We start from the raw sequence: 15,660 nt of genomic DNA, 5'->3' as shown, positions 1-15,660 counted from the left end.
GTGTTTGGGATGGTATTGATGGTAGTAGATCGAGAAAGAAGAGACAGCGAAGAGACACAAGTCTTGAACTTGTTTGGTAGCTTCCCCAAAGTCATCAAATACTTTTACCGCTGATGCTCCTTCGCCAAAGGTAGATTTCATTTTCACTCGCACCAAAAAAAAACAAAATTAATATTAATACAAAATTCAAAAACAATGAAATCGATTGTATTATAAAGGATTTCAGGTTAATATAAAGAAGAAGACACTGAGAGAGAAAGAAAGCTTTTGGGTTGTAGGTGGGTGTACGCTAATAATATATAAAATATATTCCCTCCTCACCGATTCAATTAGTCGAACTTTCAGGAATACTGCTTATATTTGCTTATATTTGACCGATTCAATTAGAAGATAAGATTCGAAGACTTATTGACTTATTCAAATTTTGCCTAATTCAGTAACTCGATAAGATCTGTTTCTGCAATGCATAAAATTGTAGTATATTCTGTTTTAAAATTTGTACCTCTTAAAATTCAGCAAAACATGTTAAATGTTTATTAAAGTGTGTGTGTATATATATATATATATATATATGGGAAAGTGAATATACCCTTAAGGGTATATAAGCTTAGGTACCCAAATTCATCATATTACGTCGTTTTGTATCATATATACACATTGTAATTGTCCACTGTTATTCTAATTCAACTTCTAACTTGATTTAATTTCAAGATTTTTATAAATTTTACGTTTATCTTCCTTTTACATAATTTTTATTTTCAAGTATAATATATATAGCCTAGTAGGCGTTCGGCATAAAAATGTGATGTAAGAGGAAGATAATAGTGAAATTTCGAAAATCTTGAAAGTAAATCAAGTTAGGGGTTGAAAATTAAGAACATTATAATGAATATATAAAACCAAACGACGTATTATAGTAGGTTTGGGTACCTAAGCTTATATACCCTTAAGGGTATATTCACTTTTCCCTATATATATATATATATATATATATATATATATATATATATATATATATATATATATATATATATATATATATTGTAGTTGTAATACAAAAGCAAATGGAGGGTTAATTTTGAATTCTAAAATCCATATCATTTAAGTTAAGCTAAAATATGCATCTTAAATTTGAAGGAACTTTTTTCTATCGAAATTTGGAAAGTCAAATAATTGAAATCAAATTATCGTCATTGGGCCAAATTAGACTTCAAAAGATGGCAACATACTTTTGTTAACCCGAAAATAACAACGTACTTTATCCCAAAACAAGAAAATACTTTTTTTTAATACAAAACATCAACATACTAATTGTCAAACTGAAACTGCTCACCAAAATAAATATACCCCTAACCTCCTTATTAAAAGTCCAATCGAGAACAATATTTATTTGTTTTGTGTTTCTTAAAATATAACATGTTTTCAAATACAACTAATTTCCGAAATAAATTATTCGCTACCCGTCGCATTGTGTGGGTAGAGGCGAATAGATGTCTATGTGTGTTTAGGGTGCTTTGGTTATTGATTTAGATTTTATAATGATTCTTACTGCTATAGTTTTGTTTATTTGTTTATAATAACACTAGGTTATAATCCGTGTGATAAAGGGTTGGACAATTTATCGTTGTTACAATTTTTTTCTTATTTTTAATTTAGACCATTTAAAACACATATATTAAACAAATAGCAATGTACTTTATTGAATGAATTATAACAGAAGTGGTTCATGGTTAAGTAATTATACAATAAATGACCATTTTATACTTTTTGATCAATTTCGTAAATTTGACAATTTTTGTTCTTTGTTGTCATTTAGATGAGTAAAAATAGAACAAAAAAGAACTTTATAATAACATGACAGTCTTATAAATTGGTGTATAAATATTTTTGTAAAAATGACAATTGTGACCAAAATGGTCAATTTGACCATTTTAACAAAAAAAAATCTTTTTGTTTAAATGGACGTGTTAAAAAGGAAGGAAAAAAAACTAATAATAATATGAAAAAGTAAAAGACAAAAAATTAGAGGTTTTTTGTGGTTCTCATTTTGACTGTTTTTGGACAATTTTGTCATTGTTGCTATTTATTCTTTTTTATTCTTAATTTGGACCACTCAAGCCTTCACATATTTTGAATCAATAACATTGTATTTTTTATTGAACAAATCATGCTTTTTCATGGTTTTTCATTTGGATGAGTTAAAATGAACAAAATTTGAGATTTATAATGATGTGAAAGTCTTATAACATGATGTATTATTGTTTTGTGGAAGAATGAAAATTCAAATACCGCCTCCGTTAAGACATTAAGTTCCTCCGTTGCAAGTATAAATAGAAACAGAGACAAAGGATATCATTGTCTCGCACCTATTTAATTTCAAATTCCTTGGTTGCAGATCTATTCACCAAGATAGAAGCACGACTCGATTTTAAACGCATATTTATTAACTATCTCCATCTGAAAGGTACTTGGTCTGGTGGGTCCATATGTTTATGTAGCAGAGTGCCAAAACATGTTTTGCCACATGAACAACAAAGGAGATGATATGATGTCATTGATTAGTTAAAATGTAGTAAACTCTTTGTGCAAAAGAACTAATTGTTTCTCGAAACTGAACTCTGAAAAAACTATTCGTACCTGTCTCTTAGCGCGGGTAAACGGCTAGTATATATATATATATATATATATATATATATATATATATATATATATACTAGGTGTAAGACCCGTATATTACACGGGTTTATTAAAAATAAAATTTTAATATCAATATATAAATATGAAATATTTTATAATGTAATACTTTACGTAACATAATGTAATCTTCTGAAAATTTGCAAAAGAAACTAAATCGTTTGAAACATTTATGAGAATTTATTACCAAATTAATAGGATGATTTTATTTCCTTATAGAACCCATTACAATTTTATGGAATTTTATTTTAAGAAAATGGAAATCCCTAAAAAATGACAAGTGGAAATAAAATTTCTAAAATTCTCACAAAATGACAAGTGTCAAAATGAAGGAGAAGATGATATGTGACAAAAAAACCTTCATGTATTAAACAGGATATATATATATATATATATATATACACACACACACACACACAAATAAGAGAGAGAGAGAGCTAGATTCAAATGTTTCTAGCAACTATTATATGCATGAATGCACTAATAGGAAATTAGGAAAAAATAAATAATTAAATAAATCATTTAAGGGTATTATAATAATCTTTGTATAGTTTATTATGGTAGATCAACAACAATTCCTTATATCACGGATGAAGCAAAGATAAATATAGAACATTATCTCTAAATCGCCGCTTCCCACCACCCTTGTAGATCGATTTCACCATTTCTCTCTGTCTTCTCTATTTGTTCCATATTCAAGCCCTAAATCGATTGACGAAACGAATGATATGTGTATGGCTGTTACAATTGTCGAAAGAAAAAAGAGAGAAGGAATGCAGATATGGGTCAGGTCCCAATTATACTACTACTCCACGGCTTCCCTGAGCTTTGGTACTCCTGGCGCCATCAGATCCTCTACCTCGCCGCCCATGGGTACCGAGCAGTCGCCCCTGACCCCCGTGGCTATGGAGACACCACTGGAGCACCTGTTGACGATCCTACCAAGTTCACTACACTTCACGTTGTCGGCGACATGGTCACACTCATCGCCGCTCTTAGTGTAGATAAGGTGTTTGTAGTTGGGCATGACTGGGGTGCCATGATTGCTTGGAGCCTTTGTTTGTTTAGACCTGTAAAAGTTAAAGCCTTGGTCAATTTGAGCGTTCACTTTGCCCCAAGAAACCCTCACCAGAAAATTGTAGAGATTCTTCGTGTTGCATACATAGATTATCACTGCATTTGCCGATTTCAGGTAACATTTATGCTGTAAGACTCTTACCGAAATTTTAAGAACTATATCTTGGTGTATAATTCATGAACCCAAGCGCAAAGAATATTTAAAATAACTTTCATTTAGTATTTTCCATGGTATAATATAATATAAATTGAGACAAAAGGGTCGATTTTTTCTTCCCCGTTTACCTTTGTTGTAAGAACCAGAGGAAATAGAAGCTGTGTTTGCGAGTCTTGGAACCAAGAAGGTTTTTAAGAAATTCTTGACACATCGTGATCCTGATCCGTTTTATTTCCCTAGAGATAGTCCCTTTGGAGATTTGTGTGAGACTCCTGTCATATTGCCATCATGGTTATCCAAAGAAGATGTTGATTATTACACCAAAAAGTTCGAGCAAACTGGTTTCACATGAGGAATAAACTACTACCGATGTTTTGACATGTATACTTTTATCTATTCTTTATTTCTTTACTTGTTGAATTGAATAATTACTTATATTGTTGTTGTTGTTCCTTTTCAGTTGTTGCACATAAAGTATAGTGAGAATTTCTTGTTTAATATGTTGGGAAAATGGAAGGAATCTAAATACTTTGGTCAATCTATTCCAGTTGGTGGTCTTGCTTATTATGTTACTGCACCTTCTCAAGGTAATGACTGACTCCATTCCATATTTACATTCCATTCCATTCACATTCCTTGATTTGTGATGATTTATTATTTTTTTGCATGTGAATATCATCATCAGCTTAGTTGATATGGCAGCAAATCCCTTCCATGCTCTCTCTCTCTCTCTCTCTCTCTCTCTCTTTTTAATATTTTAGTTAATTGAGTAATAGTTAAAGGTTTGCAAACTTTAGCATTAAATGGTTTCAAACTTTATAATTTTTGATTTTCATCTACAGTAATATAACTTGTTTGCTTTACCAAATGAATGTTAACCTGAAATTTTTTTCAAAATGAGGGCAATATTCTTTTAGAATAAAGATGACTTTAGTTTGAAGAAGGCTACTATTCTTTCAGAATGAAGAAGGGAAATATTCTTCACATGTAATCCTACAAATTGATCAGACCTAGACAACCAAAAAAGGCAGGGAAGCTTTAATTTTATTCTTTTACAATGATTGTTCTCTAAGAATGAACTCGAATTTTATTCTTTATTTTTTTCATATCAGAATGCAAACACAAGTGTATCACTACAAATTAATTGGCAATGAATTTCTGATAGAAATGGCTTGAAGAATGGCTTGAAGACCTGATGGGAAAGACTTGAAGAATGAATTAAAGAATGATCACACTCATTGCTTAAAAATGTTGTTTTTTTTTTAAGAATTATACTTGTTATTCTTTCAGAATGTTTATTATTATTCAATGAATCACAATCATATAATGTAATTATTTGGTATATTATTCGTTCAAGAATCGATTTTGTGTATTCTTTCAAAATATATTTACTAGTTTATGGTTGACATTCTGTCATTCTGACAGAATAAAATCGAAAAATATATTTACTAGCTAGTTTATGGCTAAAATTCTATCATTCTGACAGAATAAAATCTAATTTTTAATTTTAAATTAATTTAAAATATTCAGATTTTTTAAAAATAAAGGAATTCATTATCCCTAAAAATCTGAAAATTTCCTTTTTTAATATAGGTTAATTGACTAAAATGCCCTTATGCTCAAATTTGTGTCATTATATGGTATATGTTATCCTATTCTACTATCATAAACCCTCAGATCATGATCTTTGATTATATTCCATCCAATGGTCCAGATCTGTGCATTCTGGCACACAATAGTTACTAGAAACAAAATAACCTAACCCTATATATATATATATATATATATATATATATATATATATATATATATATATATATATATATATATAGGAGCGTTCAATCGAGAATATTTCTTATTGCGAGAACATTTGAGAACAAATTTTGACCACACAATTATTTTTCAAATTAAAATTATCATACAATATTAATATAAATCAAAAAATAAGTAGCAAAAATTTAAAAAACCCACTAACCAACACCACTCACCACCCAAACAATACCATCCACCACCACCACTCGTCACCGCCACCCACCTCAATTACCCATCACCACCACCCCTACCCACCACCCGTAAAACCACCACCCAACATCATCACCACCATCCACCACTGCCAACCACAACCATCCACCACCACCACCAACCCCACCCACCACCACTCACCCACCTACCACCAATATCCACCTCCACTACCCATCACTACCACCCACCCACCACTATGAGCACCACCTGCCACTACCACCACTCATCACTACCACCCACCACCACCACCCACCACCATCGAACACCACCACCCACCACCCACCGTCATCACCATACCTATCACAACCACCACTCATCATTATCACCTAGCCACTACCAAGCATTATGACCGCCCCCCGCCACTACCACAAACCACCACCCACCACCCATCACCACCACTTGCAACTCGCCACCATCACCCATCACCACCACTCACCACCCACCACCACCATCCATCACCACCGACCACCACCACCCATCACTACCACCCGCCACCACCACCACCCATCACCATCGACCACCACCATCCGCCACCATTACCCGCACCCGCCACCCACCAAAACCACCACCCATCACCATCACCACCACCCGCCCACCTCCACCACCCACTATTATGACCGCTACCTATCACTACCGCCAACCACCACCCACTACCCACCACCTATCACCACCACCCATCACCCCTACCCGCCTCCACCACCCAACACCATCACCACTCATCACCACCAACCACCACCACCCATCACCACCACCTGCCACATTCAGCTCCACCCACCATCCACCAAAACCACCGACCATCGACAACCACCCACCTTCACCACCCATCACAACCACCTGCCACCACCAATTCACCCATCACCCACCAAAACCACCATACACCATCACCATCCCCACCACCAACCATCACACACCTATCCACCACCACCAACACCTATCACCATCACCCGTCTTCACCACCCTTCACCACCACCTACCACCTACCACCGCCAAACATTGTTACACACCACCACCACCTGTGATTATGTGTATATAATCACATGTGATTATGTGTATTTAATCACATATGATTTATATGGACAATATTATTTTTTGTCCATATAAATCATGTGATTAGATACATATAACCACATGTGATTAGATATATATATATATATATATAATCAAATGTGATTAGATATATTTAATCACATATTTCATTATCTCGTTCTCGATTCAATACTTATTTTTTGTCAACTTTAATCATATGTGGTTAGATACTTATAATCACATGTGATTATATGTAACCAGTCACATATGATTTATTTGAATAGTATTCATTTTTGACTTTTCGTTTCAATAATTTTTCTCATATATTGAATCATATGTGAGTATAAGTATTTAATCATATATGATTAATATGGACACAAATTTGTTTTAATTTTCTTGATACAATAGTTGTTCTCGTGTATATAATTACATGTGATTATATATATTTCATCACATATGACCTATTGAATCAAGGACGTGAAAACAAATCCTTTTCATGTAAATCATATGTGATAAAATACACGAGACCAACTATTGAATTCGAAAAGAAAAAATTAATATTGTCCACATAAATCATATGTGATTACATACATATAATCACATGTGATTATATGTACCTAATCACATATGATTTATGTGGACAAGATTCATTATTTCTTTCTCAATTCAATAGTTATACTCATGTACTCACTCGCATGTGATTATATATAGCAAATCACATATGATTTACATTGATAATATTCGTTTTTTGCATTTTTGATTCAATATTTTTTCTCATGTATTTAATCATATGCGATTGTATCTATTTAATCACATATGATTAATGTGGAAAAAGAAAAATTATTGAATCGTAGACGCGAAAATGAATATTGTGTACAGAAATCATATGTGACTAGAACAACTATTGAACGAGAATGCGAAAATGAGTATTGTACATATAAATCATATGTGATTAGATACATATAATCACATGTGATTATATGTATTTAATCACAAATGATTACAGTTAACAAAGAATAATGACTAAATCGAGAATGGGAAAATGAATCTTATCCACATAAATCATATATGATTGGATACATATAATCACATGTGATTATATGTATTTATGTAACATGCTGTTTCGGATTGTCCATGATTTAGGGTTCGTGGTCTGCAACCGGGCATGAGAAAGCCTCGGGGCTGTGACGAGTTTCTAGAAGCGTAAGGCTTCTCGCCACCTTTTCGTGGATATGAGGTTCATTGGAAACAGACTTATAACGAGGAAGATATGATAGTTTGAAGTTTTGGCAAGATAAGTCCCTTATTTGAGAAAGGTGACAGCAGAGCCACCTATTACGTTGGGCGTACCAGAGGGTACGCTGGGTGTACTAAGCGCAGGGTGAAAACCCTAAATGAGGGGTGTGTCCCTATTTAAAGAACATGATGGCCTCATTTCTGGCCACCATTTCCAGCCTTCAACCCTCTCAAAACCCTAATATCCATTTCTCTAGCTTGAGTGTCCATTTGCGAGCTTCAAAGTGTTCTTGTGGTACCTTTGGAGTGAAGAAGGAGCATGGAAGAGAATGGAGTTGGAGTCCAGGCTTTGGATCTGAGCTTTTATGTGGTTGGAACATCATTTGAAGGTATAAAGCTCAAAGCTTTCTCATCCTTTTTTATTTGAGCATATTATGGTCCATTTTAGGGTTTTTGGTCCCAAAGCTTGAAGCTTTATGAGTTGTTGAACTCCAGAGCCTAATATCTATCCTTTTAAGTGTTTCTAGTGGAGAGGATTCATAAAAATGAGGTATTGGACGTTAAAGCCACCCCATGCATGAGATATGAGCATTTTTGGGAGTAAAGAGTGAGTGTATTTGGGTTTAGGACTTTATCAGCCTTGAAAAGGCTTAAAGTCATGAACTTTATGGAGTATGAACCTTTAGGGAGTCCAGATCTGAGAGTATAGCTATGGTCTTAACGGGTTAAGACCAAGAGAGTGGAAAAAGAAAGTCTGGACGTACGCCAAGCGTAAATCCAGTCCGCCTCACGTACTCATTAAGTGTCCCCAATGGCCTGATTTGGATTTGATGTAGACAATATTTATTTTTGCGGTTTCGATTGAATAATTGCTTTTGTTTAATTAATCACATGTGATCTTATGTATATAATCACATATGATTTGAGGTGGACAAGATTCATTTTTTCCTTCTCGATTTAATAGTTGTGCTCATGTACTTAATCCGTGATAAAATACATGAGAACAACTATTAAATCGACAAAGCGAAAATGAATTGTGTCCACGTAAATCATATGTGATTAGACTTATATAATCACATGTGATTAGAGGTATTTAATCTCATATGATTAATTTGGATAAAGATTTGTTTTTGTGTTCTTGGTTCAATATTTATATAAATAATAAAGATTTGTATGTATATAATCACATATGATTTATATAGACAAGATTCATTTTTTTTAAATAAAACATATGTGATTAGGAACATATAATCACATCTGATTAAATGTACATAATCACATATGATTACAGTGGAAAAAAAAACAATTATTGAATCGAGAACGCGAAAATGAATCTTATCCACATAAATCATATGTGATTAGATACACATAACCAAATGTTATATGTATCTAATCGAATATGATTTATGTGCACAATATTCATTTTTGTGTTCTCGATTCAATAGTTGTTCTCGTGTATTTAATCACATGTGATTATACGTATCTAATCACATATGATTTATGTGAATAAGATTCAAATTCGCATTTTCGAATCAATAATTGTTCTCGTGTATTTATCACATAAGAGTATATGTATTTGATCACATATGATTTTTGTGCACAAGATTTATTTTTATGCTCGATTCAATTGTTGTTCATTGTCTACATTAGTCATATATTATTAAATAAATGAGAAAAACTATTGAATCGAAAACATGTTAGCAAAAAAATATAAAAAAATTACACATATATTTGAACAAAATGTTAAAAAAATCTAAAATCTAAAAAATCTAAATAAATTAAGTAAAAATGTTAATAAATAATAGAAAAAGTTACATAAATGGTCCATGTTATAGGAACAAATTACATAAATGATCCCAATGGCAAGAAGGGCAAATGTTTCATTTTACATAGGACTTAACTAGAAGAGTTAACATCGTTAGCCAAAAGGACCGTCATTGCAATATTTTGAAAGCAAATGGATCATCCATGTAAAAAAAATCATCATAAGGACTGCAATTGGTCGGTTTTGTCAACCAAAAGGACTATTTATGTAAATTTGTCTATGATAAATTAAAAGTTACAAGAACTTTTAAAAACTTTATTATGAAAACATACATACCATATGAAATATTGGCGAAGGGTAGACGACCAACATGCTTCAATTTATGACTTAATATATAATGACCCTACATAAAAAAAATTATCAGTGTTCATTAACGGTTGAACTTGTAGTAGCTAACATTAGTTCAAACTCTTGTAATAAGCATCTATATGTTGTCTATATGACCATTTAATAAGTTTTTATGCTACTTGCACATGAATTCATTAACTCATTTAATTTTCCATGTTTTTTTATTATAATATTCCATAAATTATTAAACCTTAATAATATAGAATATTAAATGTAGTATTTTGTTTTGGAATTTGTAAACTATATAGTGTTGGAATATGCCGACAAAATAATACTCACACTGTTGGACAAAGGTAAGTACCATCTTATTCAATAAAAGACGTGAAAGAACATAAGCTCCATCAAATAAATCTAAATTCAAATATTAAAGTGAATATTTTGAGATAAAAATGAAAACATATTTCTTGCAATTAAAAGAATGAAATTAGAAATTTATTAGAATTAAATAAGAAAATGAAGTGAAATAATCATATGTGAGACAATAGAGAAAAAAGATCTTGATTTTACCCTTGAAATTTCATCAAATAGTTGGTATGCACTATGCATCACTATAAATTTGAAGAATTAGAATGAAGTTTCTTCTTCATAACATCAAATTTTTCCATGGCTCTAAAAGACACACTTTGTTCTCTATACCCTTTCTTCTTCATAACATCAACTAAATCCTAAAACTCTTTCACCCAACCATTTGTCCCCAACATACCTAACGATTGATTACATGAATTTGAGCTCAGATTGTCACTTTCCTTTGACATAACCCAATCAAACAACGCCTTAGCAACTCCAGGTTCCAAGCTGCAATTTTTAAAAAGCTCATTAACATAATCGATACTAGCGAGGTTTGGTTTGGACTTCAATTCGAGCATAACATATTCATTGGTTTTGAATGGATCTGAATATAGTTCGATCATGTAATAATGGATTGATCTATGACTTTATTTTGTTCAACAACAAGTTCAAATGATGATATGAATAATATAGGGAAATTAGGGTTTTGGAAATGAATGGGGAGTATACGCGAGTCAGGGATGAGTGAATGAAAAGTGCGATTGCAAGAAAGAGGAACGGTAGTTGATTGTACCTTGATATGGAGCCTGAACACTGGTTTACATCGTTGAAGGAGGAGACACTCTCAATTTCGCCACCAGTAGATCCAATATAACCGTAATATTCAACAACTGAAATCAATATGAAAAAATCTAAATAACGATGAATCTAGATCATCCGGCTTCAATATGTGAGTGTATTTCATGTAGAAATTCCATTCGATATGCTCGCGTTTGAGAACGAGGGCTTCAACGCCTTCCATCTCATCAAAGATCGACTTCTCGATTATAGTGGTGGTAATCTCCACTAGAGATTGATGGTGGTAATCTCCGCTAGCGGTTGATGGTGTCTATGTGATTAACGGGAGGAGGCAGTGTTGCTAGAGGGAAGATCATAGTGGGTTGTCACTCTTTTTATGCGTGAATAAGCAAAGAGAAAAGACCCATGTTAAATTACCCGTCTTAATTAACATTTAAATGAGCTGTCTCTTTTTTTCATTTAAGAAATTTGTGTTACAAATTTGTTCTCAAATGTTCTCGCAGTAAGAAATGTTCTCGATTGAACATACCTCTCTCTCTCTCTCTCTCTCTATATATATATATATATATATATATATATATATATATATATATATATATATATATATATATAGCGTCAAGGATGCCCTTCAACTCTTCCAATGCCAATAACATAGAAAATAACTAAACACAAGAATATACATGAAATCTCCAAAACCAGAGGAAAACAGCAAGTCTCCGGAGAAAAATACCCACTATATGATAAATTGTTATAATTGTATATACTAATCTCTCACGCCTCTTCCAAATTAAACCCACACTTTCCAAAGTTTTGACTAAGGAAATTCTACACTCTAAAACATGAGAAAGTAAGGAAGGAATCAAACACCTCAAGTGACTTGATTATGGTACTACTTCCCCGTTTAATATATCAGAAAATTTATCAACCATCTATACTTTCATTACACATCTTTCATTTATGCCAATCCATGCTCATGTGTAAATGTGACATCCCCAAAATCTCGGCCAGAAAAGACCAGTTTCATTTATACATTTAAAATAATTTCAGAGTAAATCCTTTTGATTTAAAAGAGTTGTGGAATTTGTTCCCAAAAACAAAATATGATAAAATAATATTTACCAAAGCATTTCAGAAAGAAATGTATTTTCATTATATAATCAAAACTCGGGATATCATGTTCCGATACAGACACAAAAGCATAAACAACAAAAGATAGACCATACAACAGTTACATATAACAACTGGTCTAATAAACAAAATAACTTGATGATTCATCCATCTTATGCCCTCGCGCCACTACCTGTAATACAAATAAACTGAGTGGGCCAGGCTTGGGAGCATGGTGAGCATATAGTGTTTTCAACCCGCACTAAATAAGTATATTTAATTTCACCAACCAACAATAACCCGATTACCCATTCCTGTTATCCTTACTTTATGTCCCTAAAACAACATCTATCTCAAGGGACATAATCTAGGATTTTCATCAGGACGGACATTACTGCAAAGGGGTTTCCTGTAACATCCCCCTCTGACACGTATCACAATATTGTCCGCTTTGGGCCACTCGGCACGAGGACTTCCTAGGGGGTCACCCATCCTGGTACTACTCCCGCCCGAGCACGCTTAACTGCAGAGTTCTTATGGGATCTGCTGCCCTCACGGCTTTAAAACGCGTTGTGATAGGGAAGGTATCCACACCCCTTATAAGGAATGCTTAGTTCTCCTTCCCAGCCGATGTGGGATCAGATCTAACCCACTTTCACCCCCCATTATAGGGTTCGACGTCCCCGTCGAACACATCGACCCATGCCCTAGCTCTGATACCAACTGTGACATCCCCAAAATCTCGGCCAGAAAAGACCGATTTTCATTTATGCTTTTAAATAATTTCAGAGTAAATCCTTTTGATTTGAAAGAGTTGCGGAATTTGTTCCCAAAACAAAACATGATAAAATAATATTTATCAAAGCATTTCATCAAGAGATGCATTTCATTATATAATCAAAACTCGGGATGTCATGTTCCGATACAGACCATAAAGCATAAACGATAAACATTACAAGTCATTCAACAAATATATACATATACAGACTTGTAAGCAAAACAACAAGATGATCCATCCATCTTACGCCCTTGTGCCACTTCCTGTAATACAAATAAAACTGAGTGGGTCAGGCTTGGGAGCCTGGTGAGCATATAGGGTTTTCAACCCATAATAAATAAGTTATATTTAATTTCACCAACCAATCACTATCCCGATTACCCATTCCCGTTATCCTCACTTTACGTCCCTAAAACAACAACTATCTCAAGGGACCTAATCTAGGATTTTCATCGGGACGGACATCACTGCTAAGGGGTTTCCTCAACAATAGATATCCTAAAGGCAACCATGAGGGGGATAGAGTACACCGGTGAACACATCGTTCACAACACCTACAGGTTATGAACCTGCTAGCGTTCCACTGGACTGTCTAGAAAGAGTCCGTGGTCGTTATCCATACTCCGCTGAATAACTAGATCAACAACAACAACAACATCGAGGCCTCTCATCTGTTTATTACACACCAACTATCTACCCATGTTCTACCCAACATATTAGTAGATAAGAATATATTTTCATACATAGTTTAAAACCTATATATCATTTTCATTCAATATATATATATTCCATATAACAGATGAGGCATACCACATAACACGTATTTCATAGAAAGCAATTCAGATCTATGAGATGGAATAAAGTGAATATCCATTCACGCATACAATCACAAAATATACACATAGCAAGTATATCGCATAAAATACTTCATAGTTACTTCTTAGAAGAAAGTAACTGCACCCACACACATATAAACCACAATTTACTTAATACACTCAAACCGCACTTGTATTATTATCGTGTTTATGAAAGGTAGTATACACTCACTTGATCAGAAGATGATCGGACAGCACTACGACTTGCAAAAGTAGTAATCGTCAGCAGATCTGGAAGATCTCTACAAAAATCGAACTTCTCGCGGGCAGAGCTTCGACTCGGGAATAGCACTTCTCGGGATCTTTGGGATCTCGGGACTTGCTTCGGGTCTCGGGGATATTACCGGGGCTTCGGGGTACTTCTGGCACGCAAAACGATGTAAAACGGGAGAGAGAAGAGAGAAAATAGCAACCCTAAACGGCTGGCCCTTCAAATCTATTTATAGGGCAAATTTGGCCCTTGCCACGTCGTGGCAACCTTGTTCCACGTCGTGGGCTTGGTCGTCACTGCATGCGTCATCCCAAGTTGCATCTGGGGGCCTTCCGGAGGTGACAGGACACTTGCCACGTCGTGGCACTGCTTGCCACGTCGTGGCATCTGACAGTTTTGGGGTTTCGCGCCCCGAACTTCAGAAATTCATAACTTTCGCATACGAACTCCGTTTTCGACGTTCTTTATATCGCCGCGAAGGTGAGATTATGCTCTACAACTCTCGTTTAGACTCCATTGGCTAATTGTGACTTTATTTTTAATATATTATAAGTATATTACTTATATATTATCTTTAGTAGGCCGGGACAGGAAAACTCCGTTCGAAATTCATAACTCCTTCATCTGAACTCCGATTCCGTCCGTCTTTCCGTCGTTGCACTACTATCGATGAGATCTTCAATTCTCATTTAGATCACTAAGGATAGTTATCTATCTACCTTAAATTCACTATTTACGTCGCGCTGGGTCTTGCCGGTTCTGTCGCGAAACTTCGACAGGTCATAACTTCTTCGTTATAACTCGGATTTCGACATTCCTTATATATTTGGAAACCTCATTTCGACCACTACAACTTTATGTAAAGATAGCGGACTTATCTCATACCTTACTTTTGACGCTTATTTTTATTCTTAATTAATCAAACCACATAATTAAGCAATTAGGCACAAAACACATAATACTCAAATAATTTACTTCTATTATTTCAAAACGGGTTACAAAAGTTAACCTAGACTATTACATTGCTAAAAACGGCAAGCCCGGAAACACAGGCGTTACAATTCTCTCCACCTTAGAATGATTCCGTCCCCGGAATCACACATCAACAAACAAATGCGGATAGCGACCCATCATGTCACTCTCCGTCTCCCAGGTGAGATTCGGCCCATTCGTGTGTTTCCATCGGACAAGCACTAACCCAACCATCTTGCATCGCAA

General features: G+C 34.2%; 1 long non-coding RNA gene and 1 pseudogene across 1 annotated transcript; one reads left to right on the top strand and one right to left on the bottom strand.

Moving 5' to 3' along the window:
• Positions 1-3,475: 3,475 nt before the first annotated feature.
• Positions 3,476-4,526, top strand: LOC145075386 (epoxide hydrolase 3 pseudogene; annotated as a pseudogene).
• Positions 4,527-10,039: 5,513 nt separating this feature from the next.
• On the bottom strand, positions 10,040-11,834 carry LOC145074526 (uncharacterized). Its single transcript, XR_013691881.1, has 3 exons — positions 11,467-11,834; positions 10,893-11,180; positions 10,040-10,380 (listed from the first exon to the last, which is right to left on the bottom strand). It is a non-coding gene; the product is annotated as an uncharacterized LOC145074526 (long non-coding RNA).
• Between the last annotated feature and the right edge of the window lie 3,826 nt (positions 11,835-15,660).

Source organism: Lactuca serriola, chromosome 9 (genome assembly GCF_051521515.1).
Source record: "Lactuca serriola cultivar US96UC23 chromosome 9, Lser_US96UC23_V15, whole genome shotgun sequence".
NCBI lineage: Eukaryota > Viridiplantae > Streptophyta > Magnoliopsida > Asterales > Asteraceae > Lactuca > Lactuca serriola.
This window is presented reverse-complemented; position numbering and strand designations above follow the sequence as displayed.